Source organism: Salminus brasiliensis, chromosome 1 (assembly GCF_030463535.1).
Source record: "Salminus brasiliensis chromosome 1, fSalBra1.hap2, whole genome shotgun sequence".
Classification (NCBI taxonomy): domain Eukaryota; kingdom Metazoa; phylum Chordata; class Actinopteri; order Characiformes; family Bryconidae; genus Salminus; species Salminus brasiliensis.
The window spans coordinates 51,986,344-52,003,177 of record NC_132878.1 but is presented as its reverse complement, the minus strand read 5'-3'; the positions used below and the strand labels follow the sequence as shown (position 1 = coordinate 52,003,177).

Genomic DNA, 16,834 nt, shown 5'->3' with positions numbered 1-16,834 from the left:
AGTTATCCCCCTCCACAAAAAAGCCTCTGTGTCTCCCCGTCGGGGAATCGAACCCCGGTCTTCCGCGTGACAGGCGGAGATACTGTCCACTATACTAACGAGGAGGACGACCCTTAACCCTTCTCCACCCCGTCTACTCACCTTCCACCACAACACGCACGTGCAAACGACAGATCCGTGCACCAGCACTCTCGATAGATCCCCACAACTTCACACCGATCATCAGTCTGATAGAGAGAGATCAGACCCCTGATCTGATCCTAAACCTGATCCACACACATATCTAATGTTGTGAAATCCTCTCAGTAGCTGATCACACACACACGGTTTCATAGCTCTACATGTAAAGCTTAAAAAGCTCTTATCTCCCCGTCGGGGAATCGAACCCCGGTCTTCCGCGTGACAGGCGGAGATACTGTCCACTATACTAACGAGGAAGGCTGTACTGACCCCGTCTCCACCCCCTCAACTCACCTTCTACCACAACACCCACTCCCTCTCGATATTGATCTGACACTTTATTGATCTGCATTGATCTACATGTTATTTCTCTACAGCAGCAGGTTGTTAGAATAATCAGTCACCTGTGTTTAATTACTGACTAAATTTTACAGGTTTTTTTTGTATTTCTGTAACATTTACTTTAAAATATGAATAAAAAACTAAATCATTTTCACTCTTTCTAATGAGTGAATTCTGTTACTTTAGGAAGTCATTTAAAAAACATGGGTTTGAGGTGTTGAGCCTTGTCTGAACTGTGCTCTCAGGAGTGATGGAGCTCCATCCACTACATTTGGGATGAGTCGGAGTGGAGGAGTGTTATCTAAAACTAATCCTCCAACATCAGTACCTGACCTCACCAATACCTGTGTGGTCAAACACAATCAAATCCTCACAGCAACTTTCCAAAATCGAGTGTAAAGTCAAGTCAGATTTATTTGTATAGCGCTGTTGTTGTGACAAAGCAGCTTTACACAATCAGTAATTAGCAAAAGAAAAAAAAGAAAAATCAACAACATAAAAAAATCTAAGACTACCAGCGAGCAGCCAACGGCGACAGTGGCAAGGAAAGTCTCCCTGCTGGTCGACTGGTAGGTAGAGGGGACCTCAGCGGCAGTCTTCCAGCAGGTCGGGCTGGGTGACCATTTACTCGGAGGAGGAATGTATTTATAGAGAGCAGAGAATACTGAGCAGTATCAAAGTGCGTCTGACGACTCCGGCAGGTATGACTATAACAGCCTAATTGAAAGGAGAGAGCCAGAAGGTAACACAGACACGGGAGCACCCTGAAATGCTAGCGTCCACCTGCTCCACCGTCCACAAACCTGAGTGATGGCGTGCAAGGAGCGAGACGACAGATCCAGCATCTCAGTATTCTACAATTCCCTTTGTCCGTAAACCCCTGTACCTACAACCTTTATCTAAAGGAAACATTACTTACCAAAAGCTAAACTAAACTGATGAGTTTTTAGCCTAGATTCACAGATTGAGACTGTGTACCATGTTAAGCCCTTTAGTATAAAAATACACCAATACTTGACACTGGGGTCTCTCTGGACAAACAGAGTGATAAGAACCCCCAGCATGCAGAGGACGTTACGAGTGAGGTGGGTGCTGTGTATGTCATGGAGGGAGGGGAAAGAGGTACTAAACATCTTTTCAGCTGCTGAAGTGTTGAAGGGTCTTGCGGCAGGACACGCTGCAGGCGCTGTGCCACACAGTGATGCAGCTGGTCAGGATGCTCTGGATGGCACCTCTGTAGAAAGTGCCCATGATGGGGGATGGGGCCTTTTCCTGAAGTAAAAGCTCAACATGCTATGTGTGGCATGGACACTGCCTATTCCTCAGCAAACACCATCAGAACAGTGAAACATGGGGGTGGGAGCATTATGACAATGCATAGCAAAAAGTTGCTTCAACCAACTGTTTGTTGAGGTGCAACCTCGAGTCATTATACAAAAAGGTGTAGCACTCTATACCGTAGACAAGCTTCTTTATTTCATTCCAAATATGGCATTTCAGCCCTGCTCCAGAGCCTTCATCAGAACATCAGATCAAATGACTTCAGTACTCCAAAAGCCATTTACCTGAAGCAGCTCCCTGTTGGAACAGTTCCTCTCATGGTCAGCAGGGGTCAGTCAGCTCAGCAGTTATCCCCCTCCACAAAAAAGCCTCTGTGTCTCCCCGTCGGGGAATCGAACCCCGGTCTTCCGCGTGACAGGCGGAGATACTGTCCACTATACTAACGAGGAGGACGACCCTTAACCCTTCTCCACCCCGTCTACTCACCTTCCACCACAACACGCACGTGCAAACGACAGATCCGTGCACCAGCACTCTCGATAGATCCCCACAACTTCACACCGATCATCAGTCTGATAGAGAGAGATCAGACCCCTGATCTGATCCTAAACCTGATCCACACACATATCTAATGTTGTGAAATCCTCTCAGTAGCTGATCACACACACACGGTTTCATAGCTCTACATGTAAAGCTTAAAAACTCTTATCTCCCCGTCGGGGAATCGAACCCCGGTCTTCCGCGTGACAGGCGGAGATACTGTCCACTATACTAACGAGGAAGGCTGAACTGCCCTCGTCTCCACCCCCTCAACTCACCTTCTACCACAACACCCACTCCCTCTCAATATTGATCTGACACTTTATTGATCTGCATTGATCTACATGTTATTTCTCTACAGCAGCAGGTTGTTAGAATAATCAGTCACCTGTGTTTAATTACTGACTAAATTTTACAGGTTTTTTTTGTATTTCTGTAACATTTACTTTAAAATATGAATAAAAAACTAAATCATTTTCACTCTTTCTAATGAGTGAATTCTGTTACTTTAGGAAGTCATTTAAAAAACATGGGTTTGAGGTGTTGAGCCTTGTCTGAACTGTGCTCTCAGGAGTGATGGAGCTCCATCCACTACATTTGGGATGAGTCGGAGTGGAGGAGTGTTATCTAAAACTAATCCTCCAACATCAGTACCTGACCTCACCAATACCTGTGTGGTCAAACACAATCAAATCCTCACAGCAACTTTCCAGAATCGAGTGTAAAGTCAAGTCAGATTTATTTGTATAGCGCTGTTGTTGTGACAAAGCAGCTTTACACAATCAGTAATTAGCAAAAGAAAAAAAAGAAAAATCAACAACATAAAAAAATCTAAGACTACCAGCGAGCAGCCAACGGCGACAGTGGCAAGGAAAGTCTCCCTGCTGGTCGACTGGTAGGTAGAGGGGACCTCAGCGGGCAGTCTTCCAGCAGGTCGGGCTGGGTGACCATTTACTCGGAGGAGGAATGTATTTATAGAGAGCAGAGAATACTGAGCAGTATCAAAGTGCGTCTGACGACTCCGGCAGGTATGACTATAACAGCCTAATTGAAAGGAGAGAGCCAGAAGGTAACACAGACACGGGAGCACCCTGAAATGCTAGCGTCCACCTGCTCCACCGTCCACAAACCAGAGTGATGGCGTGCAAGGAGCGAGACGACAGATCCAGCATCTCAGTATTCTACAATTCCCTTTGTCCGTAAACCCCTGTACCTACAACCTTTATCTAAAGGAAACATTACTTACCAAAAGCTAAACTAAACAGATGAGTTTTTAGCCTAGATTCACAGATTGAGACTGTGTACCATGTTACGCCCTTTAGTATAAAAATACACCAATACTTGACACTGGGGTCTCTCTGGACAAACAGAGTGATAAGAACCCCCAGCATGCAGAGGACGTTACGAGTGAGGTGGGTGCTGTGTATGTCATGGAGGGAGGGGAAAGAGGTACTAAACATCTTTTCAGCTGCTGAAGTGTTGAAGGGTCTTGCGGCAGGACACGCTGCAGGCGCTGTGCCACACAGTGATGCAGCTGGTCAGGATGCTCTGGATGGCACCTCTGTAGAAAGTGCCCATGATGGGGGATGGGGCCTTTTCCTGAAGTAAAAGCTCAACATGCTATGTGTGGCATGGACACTGCCTATTCCTCAGCAAACACCATCAGAACAGTGAAACATGGGGGTGGGAGCATTATGACAATGCATAGCAAAAAGTTGCTTCAACCAACTGTTTGTTGAGGTGCAACCTCGAGTCATTATACAAAAAGGTGTAGCACTCTATACCGTAGACAAGCTTCTTTATTTCATTCCAAATATGGCATTTCAGCCCTGCTCCAGAGCCTTCATCAGAACATCAGATCAAATGACTTCAGTACTCCAAAAGCCATTTACCTGAAGCAGCTCCCTGTTGGAACAGTTCCTCTCATGGTCAGCAGGGGTCAGTCAGCTCAGCAGTTATCCCCCTCCACAAAAAAGCCTCTGTGTCTCCCCGTCGGGGAATCGAACCCCGGTCTTCCGCGTGACAGGCGGAGATACTGTCCACTATACTAACGAGGAGGACGACCCTTAATCCTTCTCCACCCCGTCTACTCACCTTCCACCACAACACGCACGTGCAAACGACAGATCCGTGCACCAGCACTCTCGATAGATCCCCACAACTTCACACCGATCATCAGTCTGATAGAGAGAGATCAGACCCCTGATCTGATCCTAAACCTGATCCACACACATATCTAATGTTGTGAAATCCTCTCAGTAGCTGATCACACACACACGGTTTCATAGCTCTACATGTAAAGCTTAAAAACTCTTATCTCCCCGTCGGGGAATCGAACCCCGGTCTTCCGCGTGACAGGCGGAGATACTGTCCACTATACTAACGAGGAAGGCTGTACTGACCTCGTCTCCACCCCCTCAACTCACCTTCTACCACAACACCCACTCCCTCTCGATATTGATCTGACACTTTATTCATCTGCATTGATCTCCATGTTTTTTCTCTACAGCAGCAGGTTGTTAGAATAATCAATCACCTGTGTTTAATTGCTGACTAAATTTTACAGGTTTTTTTTGTATTTCTGTAACATTTACTTTAAAATATGAATAAAAAACTAAATCATTTTCACTCTTTCTAATGAGTGAATTCTGTTACTTTAGGAAGTCATTTAAAAAACATGGGTTTGAGGTGTTGAGCCTTGTCTGAACTGTGCTCTCAGGAGTGATGGAGCTCCATCCACTACATTTGGGATGAGTCGGAGTGGAGGAGTGTTATCTAAAACTAATCCTCCAACATCAGTACCTGACCTCACCAATACCTGTGTGGTCAAACACAATCAAATCCTCACAGCAACTTTCCAGAATCGAGTGTAAAGTCAAGTCAGATTTATTTGTATAGCGCTGTTGTTGTGACAAAGCAGCTTTACACAATCAGTAATTAGCAAAAGAAAAAAAAGAAAAATCAACAACATAAAAAAATCTAAGACTACCAGCGAGCAGCCAACGGCGACAGTGGCAAGGAAAGTCTCCCTGCTGGTCGACTGGTAGGTAGAGGGGACCTCAGCGGGCAGTCTTCCAGCAGGTCGGGCTGGGTGACCATTTACTCGGAGGAGGAATGTATTTATAGAGAGCAGAGAATACTGAGCAGTATCAAAGTGCGTCTGACGACTCCGGCAGGTATGACTATAACAGCCTAATTGAAAGGAGAGAGCCAGAAGGTAACACAGACACGGGAGCACCCTGAAATGCTAGCGTCCACCTGCTCCACCGTCCACAAACCAGAGTGATGGCGTGCAAGGAGCGAGACGACAGATCCAGCATCTCAGTATTCTACAATTCCCTTTGTCCGTAAACCCCTGTACCTACAACCTTTATCTAAAGGAAACATTACTTACCAAAAGCTAAACTAAACAGATGAGTTTTTAGCCTAGATTCACAGATTGAGACTGTGTACCATGTTACGCCCTTTAGCATAAAAATACACCAATACTTGACACTGGGGTCTCTCTGGACAAACAGAGTGATAAGAACCCCCAGCATGCAGAGGACGTTACGAGTGAGGTGGGTGCTGTGTATGTCATGGAGGGAGGGGAAAGAGGTACTAAACATCTTTTCAGCTGCTGAAGTGTTGAAGGGTCTTGCGGCAGGACACGCTGCAGGCGCTGTGCCACACAGTGATGCAGCTGGTCAGGATGCTCTGGATGGCACCTCTGTAGAAAGTGCCCATGATGGGGGATGGGGCCTTTTCCTGAAGTAAAAGCTCAACATGCTATGTGTGGCATGGACACTGCCTATTCCTCAGCAAACACCATCAGAACAGTGAAACATGGGGGTGGGAGCATTATGACAATGCATAGCAAAAAGTTGCTTCAACCAACTGTTTGTTGAGGTGCAACCTCGAGTCATTATACAAAAAGGTGTAGCACTCTATACCGTAGACAAGCTTCTTTATTTCATTCCAAATATGGCATTTCAGCCCTGCTCCAGAGCCTTCATCAGAACATCAGATCAAATGACTTCAGTACTCCAAAAGCCATTTACCTGAAGCAGCTCCCTGTTGGAACAGTTCCTCTCATGGTCAGCAGGGGTCAGTCAGCTCAGCAGTTATCCCCCTCCACAAAAAAGCCTCTGTGTCTCCCCGTCGGGGAATCGAACCCCGGTCTTCCGCGTGACAGGCGGAGATACTGTCCACTATACTAACGAGGAGGACGACCCTTAACCCTTCTCCACCCCGTCTACTCACCTTCCACCACAACACGCACGTGCAAACGACAGATCCGTGCACCAGCACTCTCGATAGATCCCCACAACTTCACACCGATCATCAGTCTGATAGAGAGAGATCAGACCCCTGATCTGATCCTAAACCTGATCCACACACATATCTAATGTTGTGAAATCCTCTCAGTAGCTGATCACACACACACGGTTTCATAGCTCTACATGTAAAGCTTAAAAACTCTTATCTCCCCGTCGGGGAATCGAACCCCGGTCTTCCGCGTGACAGGCGGAGATACTGTCCACTATACTAACTAGGAAGGCTGCACTGCCCTCCTCTCCACCCCCTCAACTCACCTTCTACCACAACACCCACTCCCTCTCGATATTGATCTGACACTTTATTGATCTGCATTGATCTACATGTTATTTCTCTACAGCAGCAGGTTGTTAGAATAATCAATCACCTGTGTTTAATTACTGACTAAATTTTACAGGGTTTTTTTGTATTTCTGTAACATTTACTTTAAAATATGAATAAAAAACTAAATCATTTTCACTCTTTCTAATGAGTGAATTCTGTTACTTTAGGAAGTCATTTAAAAAACATGGGTTTGAGGTGTTGAGCCTTGTCTGAACTGTGCTCTCAGGAGTGATGGAGCTCCATCCACTACATTTGGGATGAGTCGGAGTGGAGGAGTGTTATCTAAAACTAATCCTCCAACATCAGTACCTGACCTCACCAATACCTGTGTGGTCAAACACAATCAAATCCTCACAGCAACTTTCCAGAATCGAGTGTAAAGTCAAGTCAGATTTATTTGTATAGCGCTGTTGTTGTGACAAAGCAGCTTCACACAATCAGTAATTAGCAAAAGAAAAAAAAGAAAAATCAACAACATAAAAAAATCTAAGACTACCAGCGAGCAGCCAACGGCGACAGTGGCAAGGAAAGTCTCCCTGCTGGTCGACTGGTAGGTAGAGGGGACCTCAGCGGGCAGTCTTCCAGCAGGTCGGGCTGGGTGACCATTTACTCGGAGGAGGAATGTATTTACAGAGAGCAGAGAATACTGAGCAGTATCAAAGTGCGTCTGACGACTCCGGCAGGTATGACTATAACAGCCTAATTGAAAGGAGAGAGCCAGAAGGTAACACAGACACGGGAGCACCCTGAAATGCTAGCGTCCACCTGCTCCACCGTCCACAAACCAGAGTGATGGCGTGCAAGGAGCGAGACGACAGATCCAGCATCTCAGTATTCTACAATTCCCTTTGTCCGTAAACCCCTGTACCTACAACCTTTATCTAAAGGAAACATTACTTACCAAAAGCTAAACTAAACAGATGAGTTTTTAGCCTAGATTCACAGATTGAGACTGTGTACCATGCTAAGCCCTTTAGTATAAAAATACACCAATACTTGACACTGGGGTCTCTCTGGACAAACAGAGTGATAAGAACCCCCAGCATGCAGAGGACGTTACGAGTGAGGTGGGTGCTGTGTATGTCATGGAGGGAGGGGAAAGAGGTACTAAACATCTTTTCAGCTGCTGAAGTGTTGAAGGGTCTTGCGGCAGGACACGCTGCAGGCGCTGTGCCACACAGTGATGCAGCTGGTCAGGATGCTCTGGATGGCACCTCTGTAGAAAGTGCCCATGATGGGGGATGGGGCCTTTTCCTGAAGTAAAAGCTCAACATGCTATGTGTGGCATGGACACTGCCTATTCCTCAGCAAACACCATCAGAACAGTGAAACATGGGGGTGGGAGCATTATGACAATGCATAGCAAAAAGTTGCTTCAACCAACTTTTTGTTGAGTTGCAACCTCGAGTCATTATACAAAAAGGTGTAGCACTCTATACCGTAGACAAGCTTCTTTATTTCATTCCAAATATGGCATTTCAGCCCTGCTCCAGAGCCTTCATCAGAACATCAGATCAAATGACTTCAGTACTCCAAAAGCCATTTACCTGAAGCAGCTCCCTGTTGGAACAGTTCCTCTCATGGTCAGCAGGGGTCAGTCAGCTCAGCAGTTATCCCCCTCCACAAAAAAGCCTCTGTGTCTCCCCGTCGGGGAAGCGAACCCCGGTCTTCCGCGTGACAGGCGGAGATACTGTCCACTATACTAACGAGGAGGACGACCCTTAACCCTTCTCCACCCCGTCTACTCACCTTCCACCACAACACGCACGTGCAAACGACAGATCCGTGCACCAGCACTCTCGATAGATCCCCACAACTTCACACCGATCATCAGTCTGATAGAGAGAGATCAGACCCCTGATCTGATCCTAAACCTGATCCACACACATATCTAATGTTGTGAAATCCTCTCAGTAGCTGATCACACACACACGGTTTCATAGCTCTACATGTAAAGCTTAAAAACTCTTATCTCCCCGTCGGGGAATCGAACCCCGGTCTTCCGCGTGACAGGCGGAGATACTGTCCACTATACTAACGAGGAAGGCTGTACTGACCCCGTCTCCACCCCCTCAACTCACCTTCTACCACAACACCCACTCCCTCTCGATATTGATCTGACACTTTATTGATCTGCATTGATCTACATGTTATTTCTCTACAGCAGCAGGTTGTTAGAATAATCAATCACCTGTGTTTAATTACTGACTAAATTTTACAGTTTTTTTTTTGTATTTCTGTAACATTTACTTTAAAATATGAATAAAAAACTAAATCATTTTCACTCTTTCTAATGAGTGAATTCTGTTACTTTAGGAAGTCATTTAAAAAACATGGGTTTGAGGTGTTGAGCCTTGTCTGAACTGTGCTCTCAGGAGTGATGGAGCTCCATCCACTACATTTGGGATGAGTCGGAGTGGAGGAGTGTTATCTAAAACTAATCCTCCAACATCAGTACCTGACCTCACCAATACCTGTGTGGTCAAACACAATCAAATCCTCACAGCAACTTTCCAGAATCGAGTGTAAAGTCAAGTCAGATTTATTTGTATAGCGCTGTTGTTGTGACAAAGCAGCTTCACACAATCAGTAATTAGCAAAAGAAAAAAAAGAAAAATCAACAACATAAAAAAATCTAAGACTACCAGCGAGCAGCCAACGGCGACAGTGGCAAGGAAAGTCTCCCTGCTGGTCGACTGGTAGGTAGAGGGGACCTCAGCGGGCAGTCTTCCAGCAGGTCGGGCTGGGTGACCATTTACTCGGAGGAGGAATGTATTTACAGAGAGCAGAGAATACTGAGCAGTATCAAAGTGCGTCTGACGACTCCGGCAGGTATGACTATAACAGCCTAATTGAAAGGAGAGAGCCAGAAGGTAACACAGACACGGGAGCACCCTGAAATGCTAGCGTCCACCTGCTCCACCGTCCACAAACCTGAGTGATGGCGTGCAAGGAGCGAGACAACAGATCCAGCATCTCAGTATTCTACAATTCCCTTTGTCCGTAAACCCCTGTACCTACAACCTTTATCTAAAGGAAACATTACTTACCAAAAGCTAAACTAAACAGATGAGTTTTTAGCCTAGATTCACAGATTGAGACTGTGTACCATGTTACGCCCTTTAGTATAAAAATACACCAATACTTGACACTGGGGTCTCTCTGGACAAACAGAGTGATAAGAACCCCCAGCATGCAGAGGACTTTACGAGTGAGGTGGGTGCTGTGTATGTCATGGAGGGAGGGGAAAGAGGTACTAAACATCTTTTCAGCTGCTGAAGTGTTGAAGGGTCTTGCGGCAGGACACGCTGCAGGCGCTGTGCCACACAGTGATGCAGCTGGTCAGGATGCTCTGGATGGCACCTCTGTAGAAAGTGCCCATGATGGGGGATGGGGCCTTTTCCTGAAGTAAAAGCTCAACATGCTATGTGTGGCATGGACACTGCCTATTCCTCAGCAAACACCATCAGAACAGTGAAACATGGGGGTGGGAGCATTATGACAATGCATAGCAAAAAGTTGCTTCAACCAACTGTTTGTTGAGTTGCAACCTCGAGTCATTATACAAAAAGGTGTAGCACTCTATACCGTAGACAAGCTTCTTTATTTCATTCCAAATATGGCATTTCAGCCCTGCTCCAGAGCCTTCATCAGAACATCAGATCAAATGACTTCAGTACTCCAAAAGCCATTTACCTGAAGCAGCTCCCTGTTGGAACAGTTCCTCTCATGGTCAGCAGGGGTCAGTCAGCTCAGCAGTTATCCCCCTCCACAAAAAAGCCTCTGTGTCTCCCCGTCGGGGAATCGAACCCCGGTCTTCCGCGTGACAGGCGGAGATACTGTCCACTATACTAACGAGGAGGACGACCCTTAACCCTTCTCCACCCCGTCTACTCACCTTCCACCACAACACGCACGTGCAAACGACAGATCCGTGCACCAGCACTCTCGATAGATCCCCACAACTTCACACCGATCATCAGTCTGATAGAGAGAGATCAGACCCCTGATCTGATCCTAAACCTGATCCACACACATATCTAATGTTGTGAAATCCTCTCAGTAGCTGATCACACACACACGGTTTCATAGCTCTACATGTAAAGCTTAAAAACTCTTATCTCCCCGTCGGGGAATCGAACCCCGGTCTTCCGCGTGACAGGCGGAGATACTGTCCACTATACTAACGAGGAAGGCTGTACTGCCCTCCTCTCCACCCCCTCAACTCACCTTCTACCACAACACCCACTCCCTCTCGATATTGATCTGACACTTTATTCATCTGCATTGATCTACATGTTATTTCTCTACAGCAGCAGGTTGTTAGAATAATCAATCACCTGTGTTTAATTACTGACTAAATTTTACAGGTTTTTTTTGTATTTCTGTAACATTTACTTTAAAATATGAATAAAAAACTAAATCATTTTCACTCTTTCTAATGAGTGAATTCTGTTACTTTAGGAAGTCATTTAAAAAACATGGGTTTGAGGTGTTGAGCCTTGTCTGAACTGTGCTCTCAGGAGTGATGGAGCTCCATCCACTACATTTGGGATGAGTCGGAGTGGAGGAGTGTTATCTAAAACTAATCCTCCAACATCAGTACCTGACCTCACCAATACCTGTGTGGTCAAACACAATCAAATCCTCACAGCAACTTTCCAGAATCGAGTGTAAAGTCAAGTCAGATTTATTTGTATAGCGCTGTTGTTGTGACAAAGCAGCTTTACACAATCAGTAATTAGCAAAAGAAAAAAAAGAAAAATCAACAACATAAAAAAATCTAAGACTACCAGCGAGCAGCCAACGGTGACAGTGGCAAGGAAAGTCTCCCTGCTGGTCGACTGGTAGGTAGAGGGGACCTCAGCGGGCAGTCTTCCAGCAGGTCGGGCTGGGTGACCATTTACTCGGAGGAGGAATGTATTTATAGAGAGCAGAGAATACTTTGCAGTATCAAAGTGCGTCTGACGACTCCGGCAGGTATGACTATAACAGCCTAATTGAAAGGAGAGAGCCAGAAGGTAACACAGACACGGGAGCACCCTGAAATGCTAGCGTCCACCTGCTCCACCGTCCACAAGCCTGAGTGATGGCGTGCAAGGAGCGAGACGACAGCTCCAGCATCTTAGCATTCTACAATTCCCTTTGTCCGTAAACCCCTGTACCTACAACCTTTATCTAAAGGAAACATTACTTACCAAAAGCTAAACTAAACAGATGAGTTTTTAGCCTAGATTCACAGATTGAGACTGTGTACCATGTTACGCCCTTTAGTATAAAAATACACCAATACTTGACACTGGGGTCTCTCTGGACAAACAGAGTGATAAGAACCCCCAGCATGCAGAGGACTTTACGAGTGAGGTGGGTGCTGTGTATGTCATGGAGGGAGGGGAAAGAGGTACTAAACATCTTTTCAGCTGCTGAAGTGTTGAAGGGTCTTGCGGCAGGACGTGCTGCAGGCGCTGTGCCACACAGTGATGCAGCTGGTCAGGATGCTCTGGATGGCACCTCTGTAGAAAGTGCCCATGATGGGGGATGGGGCCTTTTCCTGAAGTAAAAGCTCAACATGCTATGTGTGGCATGGACACTGCCTATTCCTCAGCAAACACCATCAGAACAGTGAAACATGGGGGTGGGAGCATTATGACAATGCAAAGGAAAAAGTTGCTTCAACCAACTGTTTGTTGAGGTGCAACCTCGAGTCATTATACAAAAAGGTGTAGCACTCTATACCGTAGACAAGCTTCTTTATTTCATTCCAAATATGGCATTTCAGCCCTGCTCCAGAGCCTTCATCAGAACATCAGATCAAATGACTTCAGTACTCCAAAAGCCATTTACCTGAAGCAGCTCCCTGTTGGAACAGTTCCTCTCATGGTCAGCAGGGGTCAGTCAGCTCAGCAGTTATCCCCCTCCACAAAAAAGCCTCTGTGTCTCCCCGTCGGGGAATCGAACCCCGGTCTTCCGCGTGACAGGCGGAGATACTGTCCACTATACTAACGAGGAGGACGACCCTTAACCCTTCTCCACCCCGTCTACTCACCTTCCACCACAACACGCACGTGCAAACGACAGATCCGTGCACCAGCACTCTCGATAGATCCCCACAACTTCACACCGATCATCAGTCTGATAGAGAGAGAGATCAGACCCCTGATCTGATCCTAAACCTGATCCACACACATATCTAATGTTGTGAAATCCTCTCAGTAGCTGATCACACACACACACACGTATCTACTCTCTCAGCACTGCAGCTCTCCTTTCACACACAAGTAAGTCTCCCTCATTTCAGCAGCAGCAGCAGCAGCATCAGGGCATCAACACTGACTCTCCCAGTGCTCCTTATAGGTGGATCTGAGCTGTAATACCCGGATGAAGGAGATTCCTCCAGCATGGCTCACACTGCCTGTGATCTCGCTACTGCTCACCGACTAAACACAGCAGCACTGCCTACAGCACTGACCACGACCTTCAGAGAAACCGCAGAAGCTCCCAGCTCCTCCTGTTCTCCCTGTCTGATGATCCCACTCTTATTTTAGTACCAGTTCAGGAACCCCGCCTTTCAGCAGGGCATCAAAAAATTAGTTGATACTCATAATGTTCCTCCCCACGGAAATCTTTAGTAAAAGGCGAAAGATTTATACGATCTGAAGAGAAACAAGAGTGTACTGAAGACCACCTCGCTCAATCACCACCCCACCAACACACCACACACCTCCACTGCATGGTGACCAGACCACCAGGACCACCAGCACCAGAGTACCTCAATAAAAACTACACATCAGGTCGAAATGCAGCTCTGTGCTCCTCTGTTCTCTCATTTGATCACTAAACTACGATAAACTACTTCGTTAACTAGGAAAGTGGAGGAGTTGGAGACCTGCAGTGCATCATGGGTAACACAGCTCCGTCCTACCATTGGCTGATTCTGACCCTTACACCTTCTCCAGCCCGGCTTCTCACCTCCTACCACAACACGCACGTGCAAAAGCCAGATCCGCACAACTTCACACCGATCATCAGTCTGATAGAGAGAGATCAGACCCCTGATCTGATCCTAAACCTGATCCACACACATATCTAATGTTGTGAAATCCTCTCAGTAGCTGATCACACACACACGGTTTCATAGCTCTACATGTAAAGCTTAAAAACTCTTATCTCCCCGTCGGGGAATCGAACCCCGGTCTTCCGCGTGACAGGCGGAGATACTGTCCACTATACTAACGAGGAAGGCTGTACTGCCCTCCTCTCCACCCCCTCAACTCACCTTCTACCACAACACCCACTCCCTCTCGATATTGATCTGACACTTTATTGATCTGCATTGATCTACATGTTATTTCTCTACAGCAGCAGGTTGTTAGAATAATCAATCACCTGTGTTTAATTACTGACTAAATTTTACAGGTTTTTTTTGTATTTCTGTAACATTTACTTTAAAATATGAATAAAAAACTAAATCATTTTCACTCTTTCTAATGAGTGAATTCTGTTACTTTAGGAAGTCATTTAAAAAACATGGGTTTGAGGTGTTGAGCTATGTCTGAACTGTGCTCTCAGGAGTGATGGAGCTCCATCCACTACATTTGGGATGAGTCGGAGTGGAGGAGTGTTATCTAAAACTAATCCTCCAACATCAGTACCTGACCTCACCAATACCTGTGTGGTCAAACACAATCAAATCCTCACAGCAACTTTCCAGAATCGAGTGTAAAGTCAAGTCAGATTTATTTGTATAGCGCTGTTGTTGTGACAAAGCAGCTTTACACAATCAGTAATTAGCAAAAGAAAAAAAAGGAAAAATCAACAACATAAAAAAATCTAAGACTACCAGCGAGCAGCCAACGGCGACTGTGGCAAGGAAAGTCTCCCTGCTGGTCGACTGGTAGGTAGAGGGGACCTCAGCGGGCAGTCTTCCAGCAGGTCGGGCTGGGTGACCATTTACTCGGAGGAGGAATGTATTTATAGAGAGCAGAGAATACTGAGCAGTATCAAAGTGCGTCTGACGACTCCGGCAGGTATGACTATAACAGCCTAATTGAAAGGAGAGAGCCAGAAGGTAACACAGACACGGGAGCACCCTGAAATGCTAGCGTCCACCTGCTCCACCGTCCACAAGCCTGAGTGATGGCGTGCAAGGAGCGAGACGACAGATCCAGCATCTTAGCATTCTACAATTCCCTTTGTCCGTAAACCCCTGTACCTACAACCTTTATCTAAAGGAAACATTACTTACCAAAAGCTAAACTAAACAGATGAGTTTTTAGCCTAGATTCACAGATTGAGACTGTGTACCATGTTAAGCCCTTTAGTATAAAAATACACCAATATTTGACACTGGGGTCTCTCTGGACAAACAGAGTGATAAGAACCCCCAGCATGCAGAGGACTTTACGAGTGAGGTGGGTGCTGTGTATGTCATGGAGGGAGGGGAAAGAGGTACTAAACATCTTTTCAGCTGCTGAAGTGTTGAAGGGTCTTGCGGCAGGACACGCTGCAGGCGCTGTGCCACACAGTGATGCAGCTGGTCAGGATGCTCTGGATGGCGCCTCTGTAGAAAGTGCCCATGATGGGGGATGGGGCCTTTTCCTGAAGTAAAAGCTCAACATGCTATGTGTGGCATGGACACTGCCTATTCCTCAGCAAACACCATCAGAACAGTGAAACATGGGGGTGGGAGCATTATGACAATGCAAAGGAAAAAGTTGCTTCAACCAACTTTTTGTTGAGGTGCAACCTCGAGTCATTATACAAAAAGGTGTAGCACTCTATACCGTAGACAAGCTTCTTTATTTCATTCCAAATATGGCATTTCAGCCCTGCTCCAGAGCCTTCATCAGAACATCAGATCAAATGACTTCAGTACTCCAAAAGCCATTTACCTGAAGCAGCTCCCTGTTGGAACAGTTCCTCTCATAGTCAGCAGGGGTCAGTCAGCTCAGCAGTTATCCCCCTCCCCAAAAATGCCTCTGCGTCTCCCCGTCGGGGAATCGAACCCCGGTCTTCCGCGTGACAGGCGGAGATACTGTCCACTATACTAACGAGGAGGACGACCCTTAACCCTTCTCCACCCCGTCTACTCACCTTCCACCACAACACGCACGTGCAAACGACAGATCCGTGCACCAGCACTCTCGATAGATCCCCACAACTTCACACCGATCATCAGTCTGATAGAGAGAGATCAGACCCCTGATCTGATCCTAAACCTGATCCACACACATATCTAATGTTGTGAAATCCTCTCAGTAGCTGATCACACACACACGGTTTCATAGCTCTACATGTAAAGCTTAAAAACTCTTATCTCCCCGTCGGGGAATCGAACCCCGGTCTTCCGCGTGACAGGCGGAGATACTGTCCACTATACTAACGAGGAAGGCTGTACTGCCCTCGTCTCCACCCCCTCAACTCACCTCCTACCACAACACCCACACACATACGCATTTTCCTCTGCCTCTCGACAGTGAGCTCGTCTGATTGATTAGATATTCATTAAGTGCCAATAGTTAATATTCTTATTAGGATTAGACTTAATCTGGGTCTGTAAAACTGGCTCTCAAGCCCTAATGACATTGCCTGTGGAGTTCCTCAAGGCAGTGTACTAGGGCCTTTATTTCTTTCTCTTATATTAGCTGCTTGCTTAAGTGACCTGTTCACAAACACTGATCATTTGTACAAAGTTCATTGGATAAAAAAAATGAGTAACAATTTAAAAAGTGTCTAGGGGTGTTCAGGGTTAGTTTGAGAACCACTGCTTTAAACCAGTAGATTATATGAAGCTTTGTGTCAGATATCCATTTCACTTCTCTCAAGCATCCGTTTCATCTGCATTTAAACT

General features: G+C 46.2%; 15 non-coding genes across 15 annotated transcripts; all 15 read right to left on the bottom strand.

Annotated features, from left to right (window-relative positions):
* Window positions 1-32: 32 nt before the first annotated feature.
* Window positions 33-104, bottom strand: trnad-guc (transfer RNA aspartic acid (anticodon GUC)). Its single transcript has one exon. It is a non-coding gene; the product is annotated as a tRNA-Asp (tRNA).
* A 261-nt stretch (window positions 105-365) lies between these two features.
* trnad-guc (transfer RNA aspartic acid (anticodon GUC)) lies at window positions 366-437 on the bottom strand. Its single transcript has one exon. It is a non-coding gene; the product is annotated as a tRNA-Asp (tRNA).
* A 1,743-nt stretch (window positions 438-2,180) lies between these two features.
* On the bottom strand, window positions 2,181-2,252 carry trnad-guc (transfer RNA aspartic acid (anticodon GUC)). Its single transcript has one exon. It is a non-coding gene; the product is annotated as a tRNA-Asp (tRNA).
* A 260-nt stretch (window positions 2,253-2,512) lies between these two features.
* Window positions 2,513-2,584, bottom strand: trnad-guc (transfer RNA aspartic acid (anticodon GUC)). Its single transcript has one exon. It is a non-coding gene; the product is annotated as a tRNA-Asp (tRNA).
* Window positions 2,585-4,328: 1,744 nt separating this feature from the next.
* On the bottom strand, window positions 4,329-4,400 carry trnad-guc (transfer RNA aspartic acid (anticodon GUC)). The gene has a single exon. It is a non-coding gene; the product is annotated as a tRNA-Asp (tRNA).
* A 260-nt stretch (window positions 4,401-4,660) lies between these two features.
* Window positions 4,661-4,732, bottom strand: trnad-guc (transfer RNA aspartic acid (anticodon GUC)). Its single transcript has one exon. It is a non-coding gene; the product is annotated as a tRNA-Asp (tRNA).
* A 1,744-nt stretch (window positions 4,733-6,476) lies between these two features.
* trnad-guc (transfer RNA aspartic acid (anticodon GUC)) lies at window positions 6,477-6,548 on the bottom strand. Its single transcript has one exon. It is a non-coding gene; the product is annotated as a tRNA-Asp (tRNA).
* A 2,408-nt stretch (window positions 6,549-8,956) lies between these two features.
* trnad-guc (transfer RNA aspartic acid (anticodon GUC)) lies at window positions 8,957-9,028 on the bottom strand. The gene has a single exon. It is a non-coding gene; the product is annotated as a tRNA-Asp (tRNA).
* Window positions 9,029-10,773: 1,745 nt separating this feature from the next.
* On the bottom strand, window positions 10,774-10,845 carry trnad-guc (transfer RNA aspartic acid (anticodon GUC)). Its single transcript has one exon. It is a non-coding gene; the product is annotated as a tRNA-Asp (tRNA).
* A 260-nt stretch (window positions 10,846-11,105) lies between these two features.
* trnad-guc (transfer RNA aspartic acid (anticodon GUC)) lies at window positions 11,106-11,177 on the bottom strand. The gene has a single exon. It is a non-coding gene; the product is annotated as a tRNA-Asp (tRNA).
* A 1,744-nt stretch (window positions 11,178-12,921) lies between these two features.
* Window positions 12,922-12,993, bottom strand: trnad-guc (transfer RNA aspartic acid (anticodon GUC)). The gene has a single exon. It is a non-coding gene; the product is annotated as a tRNA-Asp (tRNA).
* Window positions 12,994-13,542: 549 nt separating this feature from the next.
* Window positions 13,543-13,657, bottom strand: LOC140538333 (U5 spliceosomal RNA). Its single transcript, XR_011977740.1, has one exon. It is a non-coding gene; the product is annotated as a U5 spliceosomal RNA (small nuclear RNA).
* Window positions 13,658-14,151: 494 nt separating this feature from the next.
* trnad-guc (transfer RNA aspartic acid (anticodon GUC)) lies at window positions 14,152-14,223 on the bottom strand. The gene has a single exon. It is a non-coding gene; the product is annotated as a tRNA-Asp (tRNA).
* A 1,745-nt stretch (window positions 14,224-15,968) lies between these two features.
* On the bottom strand, window positions 15,969-16,040 carry trnad-guc (transfer RNA aspartic acid (anticodon GUC)). The gene has a single exon. It is a non-coding gene; the product is annotated as a tRNA-Asp (tRNA).
* A 260-nt stretch (window positions 16,041-16,300) lies between these two features.
* Window positions 16,301-16,372, bottom strand: trnad-guc (transfer RNA aspartic acid (anticodon GUC)). Its single transcript has one exon. It is a non-coding gene; the product is annotated as a tRNA-Asp (tRNA).
* Window positions 16,373-16,834: the final 462 nt, after the last annotated feature.